This window comes from Pan paniscus, chromosome 19, assembly GCF_029289425.2.
Source record: "Pan paniscus chromosome 19, NHGRI_mPanPan1-v2.0_pri, whole genome shotgun sequence".
NCBI classification, from domain to species: domain Eukaryota; kingdom Metazoa; phylum Chordata; class Mammalia; order Primates; family Hominidae; genus Pan; species Pan paniscus.
This window is the reverse complement of record NC_073268.2, coordinates 58,390,874-58,412,229: the sequence shown is the minus strand read 5'-3', so window position 1 is coordinate 58,412,229 and position 21,356 is coordinate 58,390,874. Positions and strand designations below refer to the sequence as shown.

Genomic DNA, 21,356 nt, shown 5'->3' with positions numbered 1-21,356 from the left:
TTTACCCATTTCCAGGATGTTTATTTCTCTACAATACTATATACATCCAGGAGAAAACATAAAGGGGTTTGGTCTAAACTGCCCAAACACAAGCGAAAGCTTTGCAGCCAAGCTAAACAGAAATGGCTTTGGGCGGTGAGAGAACAGCTTTGATCTGAATTTAAGGAGCTCTGTCTACAAGACCAGGTGATTGAACTCTCCTCCCCGTGGCTGCAGATCTGAAGGCTCGGCTATTGAAGCAGAGGGGACGAGGAACAGCGTGCGGGGCGGCCAGCACCGCAGTGGAAAGGCACAGCGCTGCTAACGGGTAATTATTAGAATTAAGAAATTAAACGAATTAGCACAGTGTCGGGGGTTCGGATGCCCCTTCCCTGGGCATCCCTTGAAAACCCTTGAAAAGCATCAGAAAGGTAAATTACGAGGAAACCAACGTCTGGGTGGGAGGTGCCTGTGGATTTGTACGGTTTTTATTTGGAAGGAAAAGTGAAGATCGCGGGGAGGAATTGCAGGGTGTCCGCGACCTCCCGCGATCCTGAGGCGAGAAGTTGGAGTCCTGGTTGGCGAAGGGGGATCCTTTGGGGTAGTCCTAGAGGCAGGCTAGAGTCAGCGAGACCACTCACCTGTCGGCGGATGCCCGGCGAGGGGCGGGAAGGGGCTGTGGGAGGAAGGGGTCGCGGCCTACCACCTGCAGCCCTCGACTGGGGCCCAGACCAGTCTGGCCCTGGCCCCGCCTTTCCTATCTGTGACGATAGCAGCGCCTGAGGGCCACTAAGCGGCCGCCCCGGCCGGCTCGCCGGAGCTGATTGGCCAGTTATAGGAGAGGCGGGAGCTGTCAGGCCAGGAGGGAAACCCGTCGGGCGGCGGTTACTATGGACGCGCTCACGCTTAGTAACCGAGGCTCCCCGCCCTCCGGGAGACCTGCTTGGTTTAGGAGGTGAAAGGGGTGAAGAGTAGCCCAAGGGAGAGGCCACGGTGATTTCCCGACCTCTCCTGTGAAGCCTGATTCGGAACTCTTCCAGCTGCGAAGAACTTGGCGGATTCTAAGGCACATCAGGGCTGCCTGGAACCTTAACACCTGCCTAGGTGTTGACAAGCCCCCACCTTTCCTGACGAGCCTCTCTTCTCTCCAGCAGAGCTTCTCCTGTGACAGAATTATCTAGTGTTCCTTCCCTGCTTCCTCACTCTAAGAAAATGGTTTGGGCTTTCCCTCTCTCTCTTCAGCAAATATTTCCGTAAACAGCAGCCCTTACTGTTTCTTCCAGGTGCTGGCCCACATTTTTACATACATACATCATTGCTCATCCATGCAACCTCTTTCCAACCCTGTAAGAGGGGTTTATATTGTACAGATGAAGAAACTGAAGTTCGAGAAGTTAATTGACTTAGACAATGTGACTCAGTGGCAGAGCTAACACTAAAACTCAAATCAGTCAAACTTCAAGGCATCTTTCCATGAGGCAGCAGTCTAACCGTGTGAGCAGCAAGAGAATTCACTGAGTTACTTTGGTAACTAGTAATGCTAAAGAAAATAAAGCCCTCAGTTAATTATTTTTGGCTTTTCTGGGAATCACTGTGTGGCACTCCACCCAAGGACGAGGCTGAGGGACTTACCAGGATAAGGCAGGCTGCCCAGCCCCTAAGAGACCTCGGTGAAGTGACTTCAAGTTGGGGGCTGGTCCTCAGCTTTGCCAATTCAGACTCTTGGTTATGCCAGTGTCCTGGGTTTATTAGAGGCTGACTCAGGCCAACCGAACTCATGGGAACCTAATCTAGAAAAGTTAGAATGCTGCCTCAAGTGTTTACATTAAGCAACACGACCCCTCTAACTGTGGAGATAAGCCCAGAGTATTTTCCCCAAAGAGGAAAACCACAGAAAACACCCAGTGCTCAGAGGCTACTCATTTGCCTAGACACAAGACTAGACAAGGCTCCCATACCCGACACCAGGGCACTGCAAATCCTGACTAGTTTTCCCACTATGTTCCTTATCAGCAACTTTTTCTACATTCAGCCTAAGAAACATTCCACTCTGAGCTGTCTTTTTTTATTACTTTTTTCTCATGCATAGTGTTCTGCATTTTGTATTTTCAGTATTCAGCACGGGCTTTGCAGATGCCTAGAATCCGTAGACAACGCAGCAAATGATGCCATGTTTGTTCTTTGGGCCAAAAGACTGGCAACTGTTCTAAAGTAGATCTGATTGCCCGCAAACTCTTTAAAGATGATGAGCAGTCTTTGTGCTTTGCACACATCTAGATGCCCAATGGCATTGCTAATTGAAGACGAAATTCATTCAATGTCTGATTTAAAAATAAACAGATGAAATTATAGCAGAGTTTGATCTTTTCAATGATACATTGAGTCAGTGAATTTCAAAAACCTCCTGATTAAAATTTCAGGTTAAATTGATCAACTCTGTTCTCCATAGAAAGGATTGAATGATGTTTTGGAAATAATTTAGATACTCTGTCAAAAAAAATTGTTTCATGATTATCAAGTCTTTGCCACAATTGAAGTTAATGCTCGCCCTTCAGTTTTACCGTACGATAGAGACCTCCTACAATGCTTATTAAAAAAAAAAAAAGCAAGGCCACTAGGATTCAGCTATTCAACCTTACTTTCTCAGTAGCTCCACAAGTTCAGGATTGTGTCTGTTTCTGTTCATCTCTGTATCCCCAGCATGGGGCTTCCTACCTGCCATGAAAGAGGGACTCAGTCAATGTTTGTTAAATGAAAGCATGAAGTGTGATGTTTAGTGGGGTAGGAAACTATCAAAGATACAGAAGTGGAGAAGCAATAAAGCAGACTTTGCCTATTTTATAACTTTGTCTTAGTCATTTTCATAACTTGAAGTCATTTTTATAACTTCCTTAGCTGCTACATTTTCACTCTATTTAGAGTCACCAAACCTCCTCTCCAGTCTTTCTGAGCCTTCCTATCACTCAACCGTCGCCCTTCATCAAGATGCTATCAGCCCCTTTGAGCTGTCTATCCTTATCAGAAATCAAGTGTGGGCCTAGCCATCTTCACCCCTGGACTTCCACCCCCGTTCCCATCCTCACAGTGACTCACGTCCACAGCCTGCTTTCTCCATTTCTCCTCCAGCACTAAAGTTAATCATCACATTCTTCCTATTCCCCTGACCTCACCCCATGCCTCTCTCCCCCTCACTCACTGCGTACTAGCTACACTGGCTTTTTTTGTTTGTTTGTTTGTTTTTGAGATGGAGTTTCACTCTTGTTGCCCATGCTGGAGTGCAATGGTGGTGCGATCTCTGCTCACCGCAAATTCTGCCTCCCAGGTTCAAGTGATTCTCCTGCCTCAGCCTCTCGAGTAGCTGGGATTACAGGCATGTGCCACCATGCCCCGCTAATTTTGTATTTTTAGTGGAGACGGGGTTTCACCATTTTGATCAGGCTGGTCTCGTACTCCCGACCTCAGGTGATCTGCCCGCTTTGGCATCCCAAAGTGCTGGGATTACAGGTGTGAGCCACCACACCCAGCCTACACTGGCTCTTATTCAGGTTTCTTGATGCTCTAAGCTCTTTGCCACCTCAGGGCCTTTGCACATGCCTTTGTGTCATTCCAGTTTCCAGTTATTTATTTTGTGTGATTATTTAATTAACATCTAAGTTCCCTTCCAGAAAATGAATGTCAACAGGGGAGGGGAGGGAAGGAAGCAGGACTGTTTTGCTCACCACTGAAAACTCAGCAGTTCACCTGGTGGTGCTGAGGAGGGCAGAGTACTGTGAGGAGGCCCATTGCACCTCTGACAGCTCCTAAGGGGGATTAAAACAAAAACACAAAACCAAAAACACCTCTCCCACAGCTGCGCTCACAATTCAACAGAGGGATTAGAAGCCAGACTTTCTAGTTCCAAACCCTGATGTGGATGATGAGAGGAAAGCTCCCGGCTCTGTCACAGCCACTCCAGTGTTCCCAAAACCCAAATGTTCTGACGGGAGCCCCCTATACATTTATTTGATGTCCTTCCTACGTGTCTGGCCCTTTTCCAAGTGCTGGAACGGAAACAAAGTGGGGTCACAACCCCAGTGGCTCCACCACAGCGCTGCTGGTGAGATGGGGAGCAAGTTCATTCAGGGATGAATCTTATAATTATCCTCTTCCACCTTTGCTGGTTCCTCAGGGTTTGAAAAAGGAGGTCTCAACTCCTCAGATCAGCATCCAGAGCTCTCCATGATCTGGTCCTAGACTGGCAGTGCAGCCCTGTGTCCACACTCCCCACTCCATGATCCCAAACATGAGTGAACACACAACCCTGCCTCTAACATCTGTGATTTTTCTGATCCCTGACTTGCTCATGCTGTTCCCCGTACCTAGCATCTTCTTCCTCCTTAATATTGCCCCAAATTTATAGAATCTACTCATGTTTTCATGTCAATGTCAAATGCTACCTCCAAAATACTGTTTGTTTTGTCTGTCAAAATTAATTTATTTTCCCTGTGTATATTTGTGTAGCATGTACAATCCACTTGATGTTATGCTTACTTACTGATGTTTCTGACTCCATAGACTGAGCAGTCCTTGTATCTGCACACAGACACACACACCCCACCATTGCTCTGCAGTAATACAAATCATAGTTACTATTTATTAAACCCTCACTCTGTGCCATATATCATATATTATGCTAGCTTTACATACAGTATTTCATTTATGGCTCCTCATACCACAATGGGATAGGCCATTATCATTTCCGTTGTCTAAATGAAGTGGGGATTCCATTGGAGAGGTTAGGTAGCTTGACCAGTGCCACACAGACAACAAGAGGAAGAGCTGCGCTTTCAATCCAGTTCTTTCTGGCTTTCAATTCTGTGCTCCTCACCTCTATACTACAAGCACAAAGTACCAACCATGAAGAAGTAGCTTTTAATGATTATGCCATGTCAGGAACCACTCATTCCATCCATGAATTCCTCCACCTCTTTCACCAGCCCTGAGAGGCAGGTATTACTGCACCAGCACCTAGTCAACAAATACTAATGGCTTGTTGAATTACTTTGTGTGAGACTGACAACAGCAGACAAAGCCAGTACTGGGACAGAGGTCCCCTGTTAGGAGATCCTAAAGTCAACTTTTGTAGGGATGAAAACCTTTAAAAAGGCAGTCAGAATAATGACACTCTCCAGACAGGAGAGTGAGTGGTCCACAGAGTGGCCACAGAGCAGGTGGCTGGTCCAAGAGAGTTTAAACAAACCCCGCCCCCACCCCACCGCCCCCCCACCCCCGACTCCCGCCCCGCTGCCGCCCAAGATTCTAGGACTGGAGTCCTTACAGGCGATGTTTGCTGTTAGCACAAAGTCCAATTAGGTACCACAAGAGTACTGGCTGAGACAGCTGAAGGTGCTCACAACTACTTTGTGAGATCCTTTAAAGATCTGCAAGATTAGCAATGGAAAAACTTCTGCTCATTCTGGATGGCAGAGCAGGAGACAGTGAATGGGAAGCTTGTTAGACACGCAAGTGGATGAAAAAGCAAGAAGGGAGTGCCAGCGCAGTCTGCTTCCATCAGAAGAGGGGCGGCACTCGGGGCTGAAATGGAGTCAGCGAGTTCCACTCTTCAGCTCTGTAGCACACAAAAAAGAAAATTCTTACTGCATTAGTTTGGTGTTTCCGGAAGTGTGTTCCCTGAACTATTCAATCAGTCAATCGTTAATAAAATAATAGTTCCATCAGCAAATAAATTTGTGAATTTCTAACACAAAAAAAGTTAAATACGTTTCTTTAACACAAGAATCCTCAGAGTCTGTAATGTGCCAATTTGTATTTTCCCATGGAATTCTAACCACAGAGTTTTTAAAACTCAGAACATTTTAACATCCCCCAGGACACTCATGGAACACAGTTTGGGGAACCTGCTTTAGCATAATGCAGCAATTCCAAATTTTAGCATTAACGTGCCCTAAAAATATATTTCAGTCAGAAAAAGAAAAATTTTTGCCCATATCTAGCTTATTTCAGACATTCTCTAAAGCAATATAGAAATAACTGACTTATCTGTGTATTCAGTATAGAAAACTCCATTGTGATTTGATGACAGTTTCCCTATTAAGTATCTTGTCTAGAAATGTGTGTGTGTGTGTGTGTGTGTGTGTGTGTGTGTGTGTGTGTGTGTGTGTGTGCATGAAGGTGATTCATGGAAAAGTAAAGAAAAAAGGAGTAAGAGAGGTGAAAGAGGTATAGCTGTCCTTTGGTATCCTTGGGGAACTGGTTCCAGGACCCCATAAATATCAAATTCTCAGATGCTCAAATCCCTTATATAAAAATAACATAGTATTTGCACATAACCCACATATATCCTCCCATATACTTTAAATCACCTCTAAATTACTTATAATACCTAATACAATGTAAATGCCATGTAAATAGTTGTTATACTTTATTTTTTTATTTGTATTATTTTTTATTGTTGGATTGTTGTCTTTATTTTTTAAAAATATTTTCTATCCACAGTTCGTGAATCCAAGGATGTGGAATCTATAGATATGGAGGGCTGATGGTATATGGGGATGTGACTGAGGAGTGGAAGGGGAGGGCTGATGGTATGTGGGGGTGTGAGTGAGGAGTGGAAGGGGAGGACTGATGGTATATGGGGGTGTGAGTGAGGAGTGGAAGGGGAGCGTTGATGGTATATGGGTGAGGAGTGGAAGGGGAGAGCTGATGGTATATGTGGGTGTGAGTGAGGAGTGGAAGGGGAGGACTGATGGTATATGGGGGTGTGAGTGAGGAGTGGAAGGGGAGCGTTGATGGTATATGGGTGAGGAGTGGAAGGGGAGAGCTGATGGTATATGTGGGTGTGAGTGAGGAGTGGAAGGGGAATGTTAGGAAGTGGAAAAAGAAAACACTGCCTTTATAGCCAAACTGTCTCTAACCTGCTGATTTCTTCTAAAACCTTTTAAGTCCATACTTACATTTATAGCTATGTAAACAGAGAAATTGGAAATATTTGCATTGTAGGAGAGGTAACAGAAATGGCTTCCATCTCAATTTTATAGTAATATAATTTCTAGACGTGTTTTTTCACTGTTGTTGCAAATCACTTAGAAAAAAGTGGTATTTTACTCAAATTTTCATCATCAATATCAATGGTATTATTTTCCTTGATTTCTGCACTGGGAATCTGTACTTTTAGAAACAGCAATGTCAATCTATGAACTGGATGTGGGATCTGAATGGACTTAACAGGTAGAATATGACATTAATATTTACATAAAAGGGCTTCATGGAAGATTGGTTAGGAACCTCAACTGGGTGTGTAATGCATTCATTGAGAATTTTTATCACTTACAACGGCAAGGTGATACCAGTTGTCACGGCTGTGTTTTGCTTATGTTACTAAGCTATTAAAAGGGGTGTGTATCACTGTCAGCTTTTTCAATTGAATAGACTTTTTCAGAGCATGAAATTGCAGGGCACGCCTTGCTGGGAATGCTTCCAGAGAGCCAAGATGTGTAAACTCAGCCAGGATTATTCTTATCTGAATATCTATCCCGTGTTTAGTAGATGGAAGAGCTATGATTCAAGAGGTTAAGTGATATGCCCAAGGTCACAGTCACATTTTTGCTCATGATCAGTCTCCTGACCAAGTAGAAAGTGGTGGGCTTCCACAGTGCTCTCTTTAGCTTCTCTGAGAGCCATTATGTTATTGTTGTATGTTTTCACAGATTGCCACTCGTGTTAGACTATGAGTCCCATGAGAATAAGGACAGTGTTTTTCCAGCCTTCATCACAGGAACCATTTTTGAAGCACCTGCTCTGTGCAAGCCTCATATACCTCATTTATATCTCTCAGAGTAACCCCATGAGATTTATAACAGTACTTCTCTTTTACAGAGACTTAGAGGTTAGGTAACTTGACCAAGGCCACATTAGCTAGAAGGTGATACAGCTGGAATTCAACCTAGGATGTCTGACCCCAAAGCCTGTGATCTTTCCCCTACCTCAAATGGCTGTACATTTTTCCTGTGCATTCTCCTTGTTAGTCCTTAGCACTGACTGACCATCGGGCTAGGCCTGTGGTGCACTTCTGCTATGTGTTTATTGAATGAATGCATGGATGGATGAGAATCATAACTTAGGAAACGATGACCAGCTTTCCTCCTGGAACTTACTGGTGGTGTGGTATTGGGCAAATCCCCAGATCAACTGGATCTCTCCATAAGAAGAAAACAATAATGCCTCACTAGTCCGAAGGGAAGATAATGAATCAGATGCTCTATGGAAGTCTTTTCCAGAAAATAGACTGAAGCTGGGATGCTCGCTTGTAAATGGTTCTTGGAGAGCCCTTCAGGCATGGAACCTATTTCTATAGGAACTGGCTGCTTCTCTTTTTGTCCTGGGAGAAATGTAACTCAAGGGAAAAGAAATCAAGGTTGGAGTTATCAGGTGAGATGTGTTATGAGTAATCAACAACCTCCCCAGCAGCCAAGATGGCTAGACAATCAGTCTTCGTGCCTGAAGACTTTCTTGTATCATCTGGGACTACCCTGAACTTTAACCTTAAACTTTCACTTAGAAGGTCCTGGTATTATTCACTGACAGTCCTATGTCATAAATTAATCATCATCAACAACAAAAACGACTCATATTAAGCATTATAGGGAGATCCTTATAACCTAAAGAAGCAGATAGAAACACAGATGGGATACTTAGAGTGGGAAAAATGCTTGGTTTAATGTTGTTAAGAGTCATTAAATGGTAACCGTTGGATTATGGATAGTGTTGTGTTATAGATTGTATTTTGTACTATGTATTTAAAAAACGGGGAACTATACCAAGGCTACCTAAAAAGATCTGACATTTTAAGATCTGAGGGCATTTATAATATGCTCTCTATGATTCTGTAGAAACCGAGTATTATAAAGAAACGTTGACTACTACTAACAGAAGGACACAAACTGGTCTAAGGAGGCTGATATCTTATCAGAGGTACATGGTGTTTCATCCAGATAAGCCAATAGGACCTTTATTAGTTTAGAACAATTACCTTTTGAGCTCAGCTACTACCACTAGTAAGAAGTTAGAATTTTCTTAAGAGGAAGACAGAGCATGTCAAACAGAATCAGAGAGTCAATATCTCTAATTTACCGTCAGTCATGCAATCATTGAACAATTTGTAACTCTCAGTAGCATGCAAGACAATGAATTATGAAATGTGAGTGACAGTGGTGTACTGGAACTGGGTCATACTGGCTTGCAAGACTATTGTTAAATTTTCAAGAATTTTGCAAGCTCATTAAGCACAGCCTTTATTAAAAACTACATTATAGAAATTTACTGTTTAGTAAATTATATTAAAACCATGGCAACAGATACCCAAAATTTATCACCTTCTAATTATTTCACAATATTTTATTGTTTTATGTCTTGAAGTTTATTTTCATCTATTGTATCTTTATAATGGAAACACTTTATCGTGATGTACTACTGAGCATCTCTTCCCAACTCTGACATCAGCAACATTGGTAGCTTGAAAATGACTACAGTGGGAGTATTTACATTATGGAAATGATCAATAGCCACAAAGCAAGGCTTGATTTATAGTTTTGTTGATTGTCTAAACTCAAGAAAGTGATGGAAAGTATAATGCACATTAAAGTATCTCCTGTTTGTAGCCATGAAATTGTGACAGGCACACACACACACACACACACACAAATTGAAGCTACATTCTCCCACTATTTGAAAATAATTATCTGATTCAGCAAAGAAGTCATTTGTGTCATTAAAGTTTCCATATACATCTTCATTTTTGTCTTGTTAATGTGAACGGAGCTGTCAACCAACATTCATGCTGGACTCCTCTTATTCATTAATTGCAACTACAGGTTGGTTAGAAATACAAGAGTTTGGCAAAAATCAACAAAATAATTCTGTAAAAACCAACTGGCTATATGGAATTTATAATATAGAGTATTTGTATATTTTATTACTATTTATAAATTATATGCTAAGAATTGTTTAATATCATTAAAATATAATAAACATTATGTACAGATACATACATTTTTCCCCAGAGATTCAGCTGTTAAATGTTTGTATCACTGTGAATGGGCCCCTGTTTCTGTCCTTAAGAGGTTAACATTTGGTGGGACCTGGGCAAAAATCCTACAGTGCGGGCTCTGGTGTGGTCAAAGCCATCAGAAAGAAACCCAGTCTCTTGGGAGCTCAGAAGAGGAAAAAGCACTGCCAGCCAGGAAAGACTGAAAGTTTTCATTTACGGGCTACAGAGAAAATTGTGTAGATCTTTAAACTAACAAGAGTTTGTGGAAACAAAAGCAGAGTTAGATATAGATAGATGTGCTGTATTTTTATAAAATATTTGAAATGTCATTTCTCAGTGATTTAATAAGAAAGTTGATTTATTTTTGTTGACATTGTTGGAAATAGTTTATCTTTTGTTTATAAACCAGAAACAGCCAGAGTCTGGCGTGTGTTAACTTGAGTCTGATTTGTGCTGGTCTTTGTCTAATTTACGTTCGCTTCAGTCAGCCAGTTATGAGGTTGCCAGGCTGTGGAGATGAAGGTGGCAGATAGTGGGCTGAGTCTTCCACAACCTGAGCGCAAGCTTCCAACATAGCTTGTCAGGCTATATAGGGAAGAATCTATTCAGCTTAGGGTGTGCGTGCTGACTGTGGGCCCCTGGGGAAGGAAGCCTCTCTAGCTATCTCTTTACGAAGCTATAGCAGACGCTGTCCACACTTCAACCCATGTCTCCTCGGACCCTTTGATCATTTTCCTGAGCACGGACTCCCCGTATGCTTATTCTTACATCTCCTTGAAGATGAACTGTCCTCAGGCTGCCAGTATCTACTTTGCTTAGGCAAGAAAGCCTGGAAGTGCTTGGGAATTTGTGCCTCAGGCCAATCCATAACCAAAGACTAATGAGTTCTGGGGTATAAATACCCCAGATGCTCTTCTCCTGAGGCGTGACCCTCTGAGGCATGACCTACCCTGTTTCCAGAGCTCCTCCTGTGGGAATGAACCAAAGTTACCCTCCTGGGACTTTGCTGGATACCACATTCCTGCATCTCCCAACTTCCCTTCTATAATAGATCCTACTTCCCCATTTCTTTCCCAGTTTTCCCCAGTAGAACATTTCTTGATAAATCACTTTCACACTAATCCTTGGAGTCTTCTTCTGGTAAACCTGACCTAAGACAGTGGCCATGTTTCATGTGGTGTGTTCCCCACCCCCATTTATTGGCCATGAATGTTTGGACCACAGGTAAACACCCAGCTCAAAGGTGGCCCCTCTGTGGACTGGCCAGTGGATTGAGGTGGCATAGCTCAAGAGCCAACCTAGGCAGATCCTCTCTCTCATGGGGTTTGATATTGAGTCATATAGAGAGTGACTGAGTCATCATATTTGATATTGCAAAACTCTGGCTGAGATTCACGACTCGATCTGCCAAGAAGCAATGAGATAACTCTCACTGGAGCATTCTTACATTCTGAAGGACTTTGTCATTTGCAAACATGCTCCCATTTCCATGGCATTTCTTAATTCTATGTGATTCCTTCCTATAATCCTCATTACTCAAGGTAATGGGATGTCTCTGGTCCTCAAAAAGCCTAAAATACAAGCTAGGAATCACCTCATTGAGGGACCCAATTTTCTGGCCATTTATTGCTGAATTATTTAGGGAAAGGGCCCTGAAAATTATCAAAGAGGCCATAATGATTTGAGTAGAAGCAACATGGAGCCAAATTAGCATTCATATAAGTTGGATAATGAAGATAGGAGGAATCTATTTGAGATATTAAAAAGCTGAAAGGAAGCAGACTAGTGTTCTTACCTGAGGTAGAAAAAGCAGCTGAACCTCCTTTTGTCTTCCATATCTTCTGTCTTCCTCTCATTTGCAGCAGCCAAGATGGGACTATCAAGTTGGGGAGGAGATAGTAGAAACAATGAGGGAAGAGTCTACATACTAGGAGTGTTGGAGCCCTTGAGTTTACAGCTGCCTTTTAAGTCTTTCAATGTCTTTTACTCAAGAAAGCACTTTAGTTCTAGTGATGAAAGAATCAGGCTAGACCAGAAACTGAGGCATGCTGTTTAGGGCTTGTTCTCTATCTAGATTAAAAAGGAGCTTTTGACCCAGCCCAGATCACTAGGGACAAAAAAGAGACAGGAATTCAGGGCAGATATTTTGTTCAGAAATGCAGGTCAAACAATCTTTGGGGTATCAGGCCAGGTAGGGTATGGAGATGAGAGGTACCAACTCTACAATTCTCCATATTGAAAATGGAAGGTCAATATTTTATAGCCACAAGCAAATGCAAACAAATACGATTCATGTTTGCCTGGAATCAACATCACCTCCCCCTCTCCCACTCTGCGCTTCTCTGAAATACTCGTAAAAATCCTAAGTGCTCCTCAAAAGCCAATAATTAGCTCATCAGAGTCACACTACACAGACATATCTCCTCTGCTAGTACATTCCCTAGTGCAGGACAAGACACATCAAAATTGCCCAGAGAGCTTTTAAAATGTAGATTTCAGGGTCTCATCCCAAGAGGAACTGATTCAGTAAGCCAAGGGTGGGGTCTGCGAACCCATACAAACTTTATTACAAATGAGCAGTTTACTTGGATTTGAGCAATGATACTAGATCTTAAATTTTATACAGATGATCTTACTGTATGTTAATCTTAAGGATTTTTAAAAGCAAAGAAACTATCTTCTTTATTGATTTCCTTTGTTTGAGGTGCATATTTTTATGCGTTCATAAACTATATTATAAACAGCTGCCAATTTTTGGCTAGTGAGATTTTAAAAGTAGTTATTTATAGGTCTAATTTAAGTTTAAATGTTTTAAAGTCTCTAAGAGGAACCTTCAAATCTCTCCTGTTTCTCCCTCATCTGCTCTATGAAGCACACATTTTCTTTGAGAAGAGGTTTCAGATAATGGAATTGAAGTTAGTCAAATCACAGAAAGTGAAACCTAGAGGGATTTTAATAGCTCCCCAGTTCAGCCCCCTCATTAGATGAGAAAATTGAGGCCAAAAAGTTTAATTGATTTGCCCAAAGTCAGCCAAGTGCTTGAGACAAGTATCTCCAACATGGTTTGGTCTCTCCCTTATACCCGGGAGGCCTGGTGCGAATATTCTCATTGGAATTTTATTTCTGGTGCCATTCTGCAAACAGCACTTTCTGGCCAAATTGAGCAGATGTGAGTGCGCTATCCCTGAAATCACCCCATCTAGGCAGCTCCATCTCCCATCTGCTACAAAGGATCTATCCGCCACTGCCTATAGACTTCCTTAAGGAAGAAACTTCAAAATTCTAAGTTAAAAAAAAAAAGCAAATTTCATCATGCCTCAAAATACCATAATGTTTCTCACTTACCTAAATCTCTGGGGCCTGCTTTTACATATCTGCTGAGCATATCTACCTAGACATTCTCTTTATATATACATACATAAAAGGTATTTATATAAATACTTTAGGTATTTATATATACGCATATACACACACTTACATACCTACATATCTACATGTATATCTCTACTTCCCTGTAAATTATTTGTCTGAGTCCAAAGTAAGAGTCATAAACTCCACACTGTATTGATTCTTCTTATCTCATCCAGCACAACCACCTTTGGATTGTCATTCAACTGAAAAATAAACAGAAAACACAGTGGGCACTGTGATGCTCTTTAGGCAATCGTATGCCACCTCTCCATGTCCAGGGCCAAGCGGATTACTCATAGCTGCCCACAAGCCAAGTGCCATTCCCCTTGCTTCTACCCAACCCTTCAAAGTCACCAATGCTCTGAGGACACTAGGTGTGTCATTGATGTGAATTCCAAAAGGGATCATCTACTGCTTAGCCCCTGTAGAAATCTAGTACTGCAGAGGCCCAGACATGACAGTGTCTGCCCCCGTGAGACAGTGTCTGAGGTGCATGTGCACTCTGCCCTCTGCCATGTGTCAGAGCCCCAGCTTCCATGCTTTGGGCAGGCAACAAGTGGGTTGACTTATGGATGCCCCAGTTGTTCAGTAGCCAGGTCATGGTCAACCCTTTGCTCCCAGTTTTGAACAGCTTCTTCTTTTCTGTATAACCCAACCTGCCAACTAAATGTTTCCTTTTCTCCATGTGCCATGGTGTGGAAAGGGCTGGGAAGTGCTGCCCAGGATGTGCATCTACTAAGCATTCCTGAGGGCCACAGTCACCTGCTGTAGCAGCTCCCCAATCCCCCATCTGGGGTCCCCACTGCAGCGAGGGAGCTGTGTGCTCCAGCAGGACGAGAGTGGCAGGAGACGTTTTTCTATCTAAGGTGGCTCCCGTGGCACAGAGGAAAGAACACAGGCTCAGGAATGAGACAGACCTGCTGCATTGGTAGCCTTGGTTTTGCCCCCTACTCATGCAAGACATTGAACAAGCCATTTTAACCTCTCTGAGGTGGTTCCAAGATGGCCGAATACGAGCAGCTCCAGTCTACAGCTCCCAGCATAAGAGACGCAGAAAACGGGTGATTTCTGCATTTCCAGCTGAGCTTTGAAGAGAGTAGTGGTTCTCCCAGCACGGAGTTTGAGATCTGAGAACGGACAGACTGCTTCCTCAATTGGGTCCCTGACCCCCAAGTAGCCTAACTGGGAGGCACCCCCCAGTAGGGGCAGACTGACACCTCACACGGCTGGGTACCCCTCTGAGACAAAACTTCCAGAGGAACGATCAGACAGCAACATTTCCTGTTCAGCAATATTCGCTGTTCTGCAGCCTCCACTGCTGATACCCAGGCAAACAGGGTCTGGAGTGGACCTCCAGCAAACTCCAACAGACATGCAGCTGAGGGTCCTGACTGTTAGAAGGAAAACTAACAAACAGAAAGGACATCCACACCAAAACCCCATGTGTGTGTCACCATCATGAAAGACCAAAGGTAGATAAAACCACAAAATGGGGAAAAAACAGAGCAGAAAAACTGAAAATTCTAAAAATCAGAGTGCCTCTCCTCCTCCAAAGGAACGCAGCTCCTCACCAGCAACAGAACAAGGCTGGACAGAGAACGACTTTGACGAGTTAAGAGAAGAAGGATTCAGACGATCAAACTTCTCCGAGCTAAAGGAGGAAGTTCCAGCCCATCGCAAAGAAGTTAAAAACCTTGAAAAAAGATTAGACGAATGGCTAACTAGAATAACCAATGTAGAGAAGGCCTTAAATGACCTGATGGAGCTGAAAACCATGGCACGAGAACTATGTGACGAATGCACAAGCTTCAGTAGCCAATTTGGTCAGCTGGAAGAAAGGTTATCAGTGATTGAAGATCAAATGAATGAAATGAAGTGAGAAGAGTTTAGAGAAAAAAGAATAAAAAGAAACGAACAAAGCCTCCAAGAAATATGGGACTATGTGAAAAGACCAAATCTACATCTGATTGGTGTACCTGAAAGTGACAGGGAGAATGGAACCAAGTTGGAAAACACTCTGCAGGATATTATCCAGGAGAATTTCCCCAACCTAGCAAGGCAGGCCAACATTCAAATTCAGGAAATACAGAGAATGCCACAAAGATACTCCTCGAGAAGAGCAACTCCAAGACACATAATTGTCAGATTCACCAAAGTTGAAATGAAGGAAAAAATGTTAAGGGCAGCCAGAGAAAATGGTTGGGTTACCCACAAAGGGAAGCCCATCAGACTAACAGCTGATCTCTCAGCAGAAATTCTACAAGCCAGAAGAGAGTGGGGGCCAATATTCAACATTCTTAAAGAAAAGAATTTTCAACCCAGAATTTCATATCCAGCCAAGCTAAGCTTCATAAGTGAAGGAGAAATCAAATCCTTTACAGACAAGCAAATGCTGAGAGATTTTGTCACCACCAGGCCTGCCCTACAAGAGCTCCTGAAGGAAGCACTAAACATGGAAAGGAACAACCGGTACCAGCCACTGCAAAAACATGCCAAATTGTAAAGACCATTGATGCTAGGAAGAAACTGCATCAACTAACGAGCAAAATAACCATCTAACATCATAATGACAGGATCAAATTCACACATAACAATATTAACCTTAAATGTAAATGGGCTAAATGCTCCTATTAAAAGACACAGACTGGCATATTGGATAAAGAGTCAAGACCCATCAGTGTGCTGTATTCAGGAGACCCATCTCACGTGCAGAGACACACATAGGCTCAAAATAAAGGGACGGAGGAAGATCTACCAAGCAAAGGAAAACGAAAAAAGGCAGGGGTTGCAATCCTTGTCTCTGATAAAGCAGACTTTAAACCAACAAAGATCAAAAGAGACAAAGAAGGCCATTACATAATGGTAAAGGGATCAATTCAACAAGAAGAGCTAACTATCCTAAATATATATGCACCCAATACAGGAGCACCCAGATTCATAAAGCAAGTCCTTAGAGACCTACAAAGAGACTTAGACTCACACACAATAATAATGGGAGACTTTAACACCCCACTGTCAACATTAGACTGATCCACGAGACAGAAAGTTAGCAAGGATATCCAGGAATTGAACTCAGCTCTGCACCAAGTGGACCTAATAGACATCTACAGAACTCTCCACCCCAAATCAACAGAATATACATTCTTCTCAGCACCAAATAGCACTTATTCCAAAATTGACCACATAGTTGGAAGTAAAGCACTCCTCAGCAAATGTAAAAGAACAGAAATTATAACAAACTGCCTCTCAGACCACAGTGCAATCAAAGTAAAACTCAGAATTAAGAAACTCACTCAAAACTGCTCAACTACATGGAAACTGAACAACCTGCTCCTGAATGACTACTGGGTACATAATGAAATGAAGGCAGAAATAAAGATGCTCTTTGAAACCAACAAGAACAAAGACACAACATACCAGAATCTCTGGGACACATTTAAAGCAGTGTGTAGAGGGAAATTTATAGCACTAAATGCCTACAAGAGAAAGCAGGAAAGATCTAAAATTAACACCCTAACATCACAATTAAAAGAACGAGAGAAGCAAGAGCAAACACATTCAAAAGCTAGCAGAAGGCAAGAAATAACTAAGATCAGAGCAGAACTGAAGGAGATAGAGACACAAAAAACCCTTCAAAAAATCAACGAATCCAGGAGCTGGTTTTGTGAAAAGATCAACAAAATTGATAGACCGCTAGCAAGATTAATAAAGAAGAAAAGAGAGAAGAATCAAATAGACGCAATAAAAAATGATAAAGGGGATATCACCACCGATCCCACAGAAATACAAACTACCATCAGAGAATACTATAAACACCTCTACACAAATCAACTAGAAAATCTAGAAGAAATGGATAAATTCCTCAACACATACAACCTCCCACGACTAAACCAGGAGGAAGTTGAATCTCTGAATAGACCAATAACAGGCTCTGAAATTGAGGCAATAATTAATAGCTTACCAACCAAAAAAAGTCCAGGACCAGACGGATTCACAGCCAAATTCTACCAGAGGTACAAGGAGGAGCTGGTACCATTCCTTCTGAAACTATTCCAATCAATAGAAAAAGAGGGAATCCTCCCTAACTCATTTTATGAGGCCAGCATCATCCTGATACCAAAGCCTGGCAGAGACGCAACAAAAAAAGAGAATTTTAGACCAGTATCCCTGATGAACATCGATGCAAAAATCCTCAATAAAATACTGGCAAACGGAATCCAGCAGCACATCAAAAAGCTTATCCACCATGATCAAGTGGGCTTCATCCCTGGGATGGAAGGCTGGTTCAACATAGCAAATCAATAAATGTAATCCAGCATATAAACAGAACCAAAGACAAAAACCACGTGATTATCTCAATAGATGCAGAAAAGGCCTTTGACAAAATTCAACAGCCCTTCATGCTAAAAACTCTCAATAAATTAGGTATTGATGGGACATATCTCAAAATAGTAAGAGCTATTTATGACAAACCCACAGCCAATATCATACTGAATGGGCAAAAACTGGAAGCATTCCCTTTGAAAACTGGCACAAGACAGGAATGCCCTCTCTCACCACTCCTATTCAACATAGTGTTGGAAGTTCTGGCCAAGGCAATCAGGCAGGAGAAAGAAATAAAGGGTATTCAATTAGGAAAAGAGGAAGTCAAATTGTCCCTGTTTGCAGATGAAATGATTGTATATCTAGAAAACCCCATCATCTCAGCCCAAAATCTCCTTAAGTTGATAAGCAACTTCAGCAAAGTCTCAGGATACAAAATCAATGTGCAAAAATCACAAGCATTCTTATACACCAATAACAGACAGAGAGCCAAATCATGAGTGAACTCCCATTCACAATTGCTTCAAAGAGAATAAAATACCTAGGAATCCAACTTACAAGGGATGTGAAGGACCTCTTCAAGGAGAACTACAAACCACTGCTCAACGAAATAAAAGAGGACACAAACAAATGGAAGAACATTCCATGCTCATGGATAGGAAGAATCAATATTGTGAAAATGGCCATACTGCCCAAGGTAATTTATAGATTCAATGCCATCCCCATCAAGCTACCAATGACTTTCTTCACAGAACTGGAAAAAACTACTTTAAAGTTCATATGGAACAAAAAAAGAGCCCACATTGCCAAGTCAATCCTAAGCCAAAAGAACAAAGCTGGAGGCATCACGCTACCTGACTTCAAACTATACTACAAGGCTACAGTAACCAAAACAGCATGGTACTGGTACCAAAACAGAGATATAGACCAATGGAACAGAACAGAGCCCTCAGAAATAATACCACACATCTACAACTATCTGATCTTTGACAAACCTGACAAAAACAAGAAATGGGGAAAGCATTCCCTATTTAACAAATGGTGCTGGGAAAACTGACTAGCCATATGCAGAAAGCTGAAAGTGGATCCCTTCGTTACACCTTATGCAAAAATTAATTCAAGATGGATTAAAGACTTAAATGTTAGACCTAAAACCATAAAAACCCTAGAAGAAAGCCTAGGCAATACCATTCAGGACACAGGCATGGGCAAGGACTTCATGTCTAAAACACCGAAAGCAATGGCAACAAAATCCAAAATTGACAAATGGGATCTAACTAAACTAAAGAGCTTCTGCATAGCAAAAGAAACTACCATCAGAGTGAACAGGCAACCTACAAAATGGGAGAAAATTTTTGCAATCTACTCATCTGACAAGGGGCTAATATCCAGAATCTGCAAAGAACTCAAACAAATTTACAAGAAAAAAACAAACAACCCCATCAATAAGTGGACAAAGGATATGAACAGACACTTCTCAAAAGAAAACATTTATGCAGCCAAAAGACACATGAAAAAATGTTCATCATCACTGGCCATCAGAGAAATGCAAATCAAAAGCACAGTGAGATACCATCTCACACCAGTTAGAATGGCAATCATTAAAAAGTCAGGAAACAACAGGTGCTGGAGAGGATGTGGAGAAATAAGAACACTTTTACACTGTTGGTGGGACTGTAAACTAGTTCAACCATTGTGGAAGACAGTGTGGTGATTCCTCAGGGATCTAGAACTAGAAATACCATTTGACCCAGCAATCCCATTACTTGGTATATACCCAAAGGATTATAAATCATGCTGCTATAAAGACACATGCACACATATGTTTATTGCGGCACTATTCACAATAGCAAAGACTTGGAACCAACCCAAATGTCCAACAATGATAGACTGGATTAAGAAAATGTGGCACATATACACCATGGAATACTATGCAGCCATAAAAATGATGAGTTCATGTCCTTTGTAGGGACATGGATGAAGCTGGAAACCATCATTCTCAGCAAACTATCACAAGGACAAAAAAACCAAACACCGCATGTTCTCACTCATAGGTGGGAATTGAACAATGAGAACACTTGGACACAGAAAGTGGAACATCACACACCAGGGCCTGTTGTGGGGTGGGGGGAGGGGGGAGTGATGATAGCATTAGGAGATATACCCAAAGTAAATTTTGAGTTAATGGGTGCAGCACACCAACATGGCACGTGTATAGATATGTAACAAACCTGCATCTTGTGCACATGTACCCTAGGACTTAAAGTATAATAAATAAATAAATATATATATATATAAAGAAAAAATCTATAAAGAAGGCAGAAAAACAGAATGTTTAGAAGAAAAAGTTAAATAATGAGCAATATTCTTATCAATAAAAATAGTTGCCAGAAAACCACTGAAGCACTGTTAACATAAAAGTTTATACCGAAATTATCACTCAAAATAAAGGCAAAAATAAATACAAAAAAAAAAACCTCTGAGACTCAGTTTCCTTATCCATAAAATTGTGATACTGATACCAACATCACAAGTTGCTATGCAAATGAAATAAGAAGACAGGCGAAATAATCTCTCTCTTCCTCTAGGTAAAGCATATTGTTGTTCCCATGGAAAAAAAGAATAACTGGGGTGGGGAGGGGGATGTTTGTGAACCTACACAGCCACATACAGCAACTATTTTCTCCTGGTCTCCTCCTCCCACAGCAGTGTGGCGGGAAGGAGAGGCTGTGTCATCTCGCTGCTGAACCATGGCAAGACAGAACTTAATTATACGTGGCTGCAGTGTAGCCGCAACATTGGATGAGCTCATCGGTTCTTGCAGAAAATGACCCAGGGATTCTTGAAAGGTGACAACTATTTTTAAATACGTAGACTTTTAAAAATAAAACACTTTCCTCTCTCTTCTCTCGGCTTAAGGCAGATTGGCGCAAGGTCTAATTTAGATCTGGGTCTATTGTGAGTCACATAGCTGATCTTTCTTCCCCCAGTTCTATATTCTTAAAGTTTATATGCACTTCCAAGCATACAGCTTATAAATAGTAATAGAAACATACCACTTGATTCCTGACATATATACCCAGGAGGTTTCATTTATCCACTACTATACTCTTTATCCAGAGTCCCCAAGAAAAGACTGCAAAGGTCAGAGGCACGATGAGCCTGCCTTGACTTTGAGGGTGGTTGTTAGAAACTGCAGGGCAGTGAGAAGAAAGGGGAGCAGTCTCAGCTAGGTCTGGTACATCATCTGAGACACAGTGCAGGTCCCTTCTCCAGCCCAGTGGAGACTACTAAGCTATGGGACAAGGCCATTGGAGGTACTGGAACACCCTCCAAGGGACCTATGGGCACTGGGAAGATTTGGGAGCAACAGTTTTGCTTCAGTACATATCCATTCCTACATCTAATCTGCCTCAGGAGAAGCAGAGTCAGGAGTCTCCCTGGTTCTCTGTCCCTGTCACAAAAGCTCTACTTCCCACTTATGGTCACAAGTTGCCCTCAGGTGTAAAACATTCCTGGGTGACAAACAAAGGGATAATTCAAAAACTTAGTGATGGGTTCAGAAAGTATATCACTCTCATGACTAGTTATGAATTCT

At 42.0% G+C, this 21,356-nt stretch overlaps 1 protein-coding gene across 3 annotated transcripts in view; it reads right to left on the bottom strand.

Moving 5' to 3' along the window:
- TEKT3 (tektin 3) overlaps window positions 1-2,946 on the bottom strand; it is a 40,705-nt gene extending 37,759 nt beyond the window's left edge. The window contains exon 1 of one of the 3 annotated variants that reach the window (XM_003805544.5): window positions 621-2,946. The gene's annotated coding sequence lies outside the window, so the exon portion shown is untranslated. The remainder of the gene's footprint in view (window positions 1-620) is intronic. The other 2 variants (XM_008972487.4, XM_055101170.2) reach the window with 2 other exon arrangements.
- Between the last annotated feature and the right edge of the window lie 18,410 nt (window positions 2,947-21,356).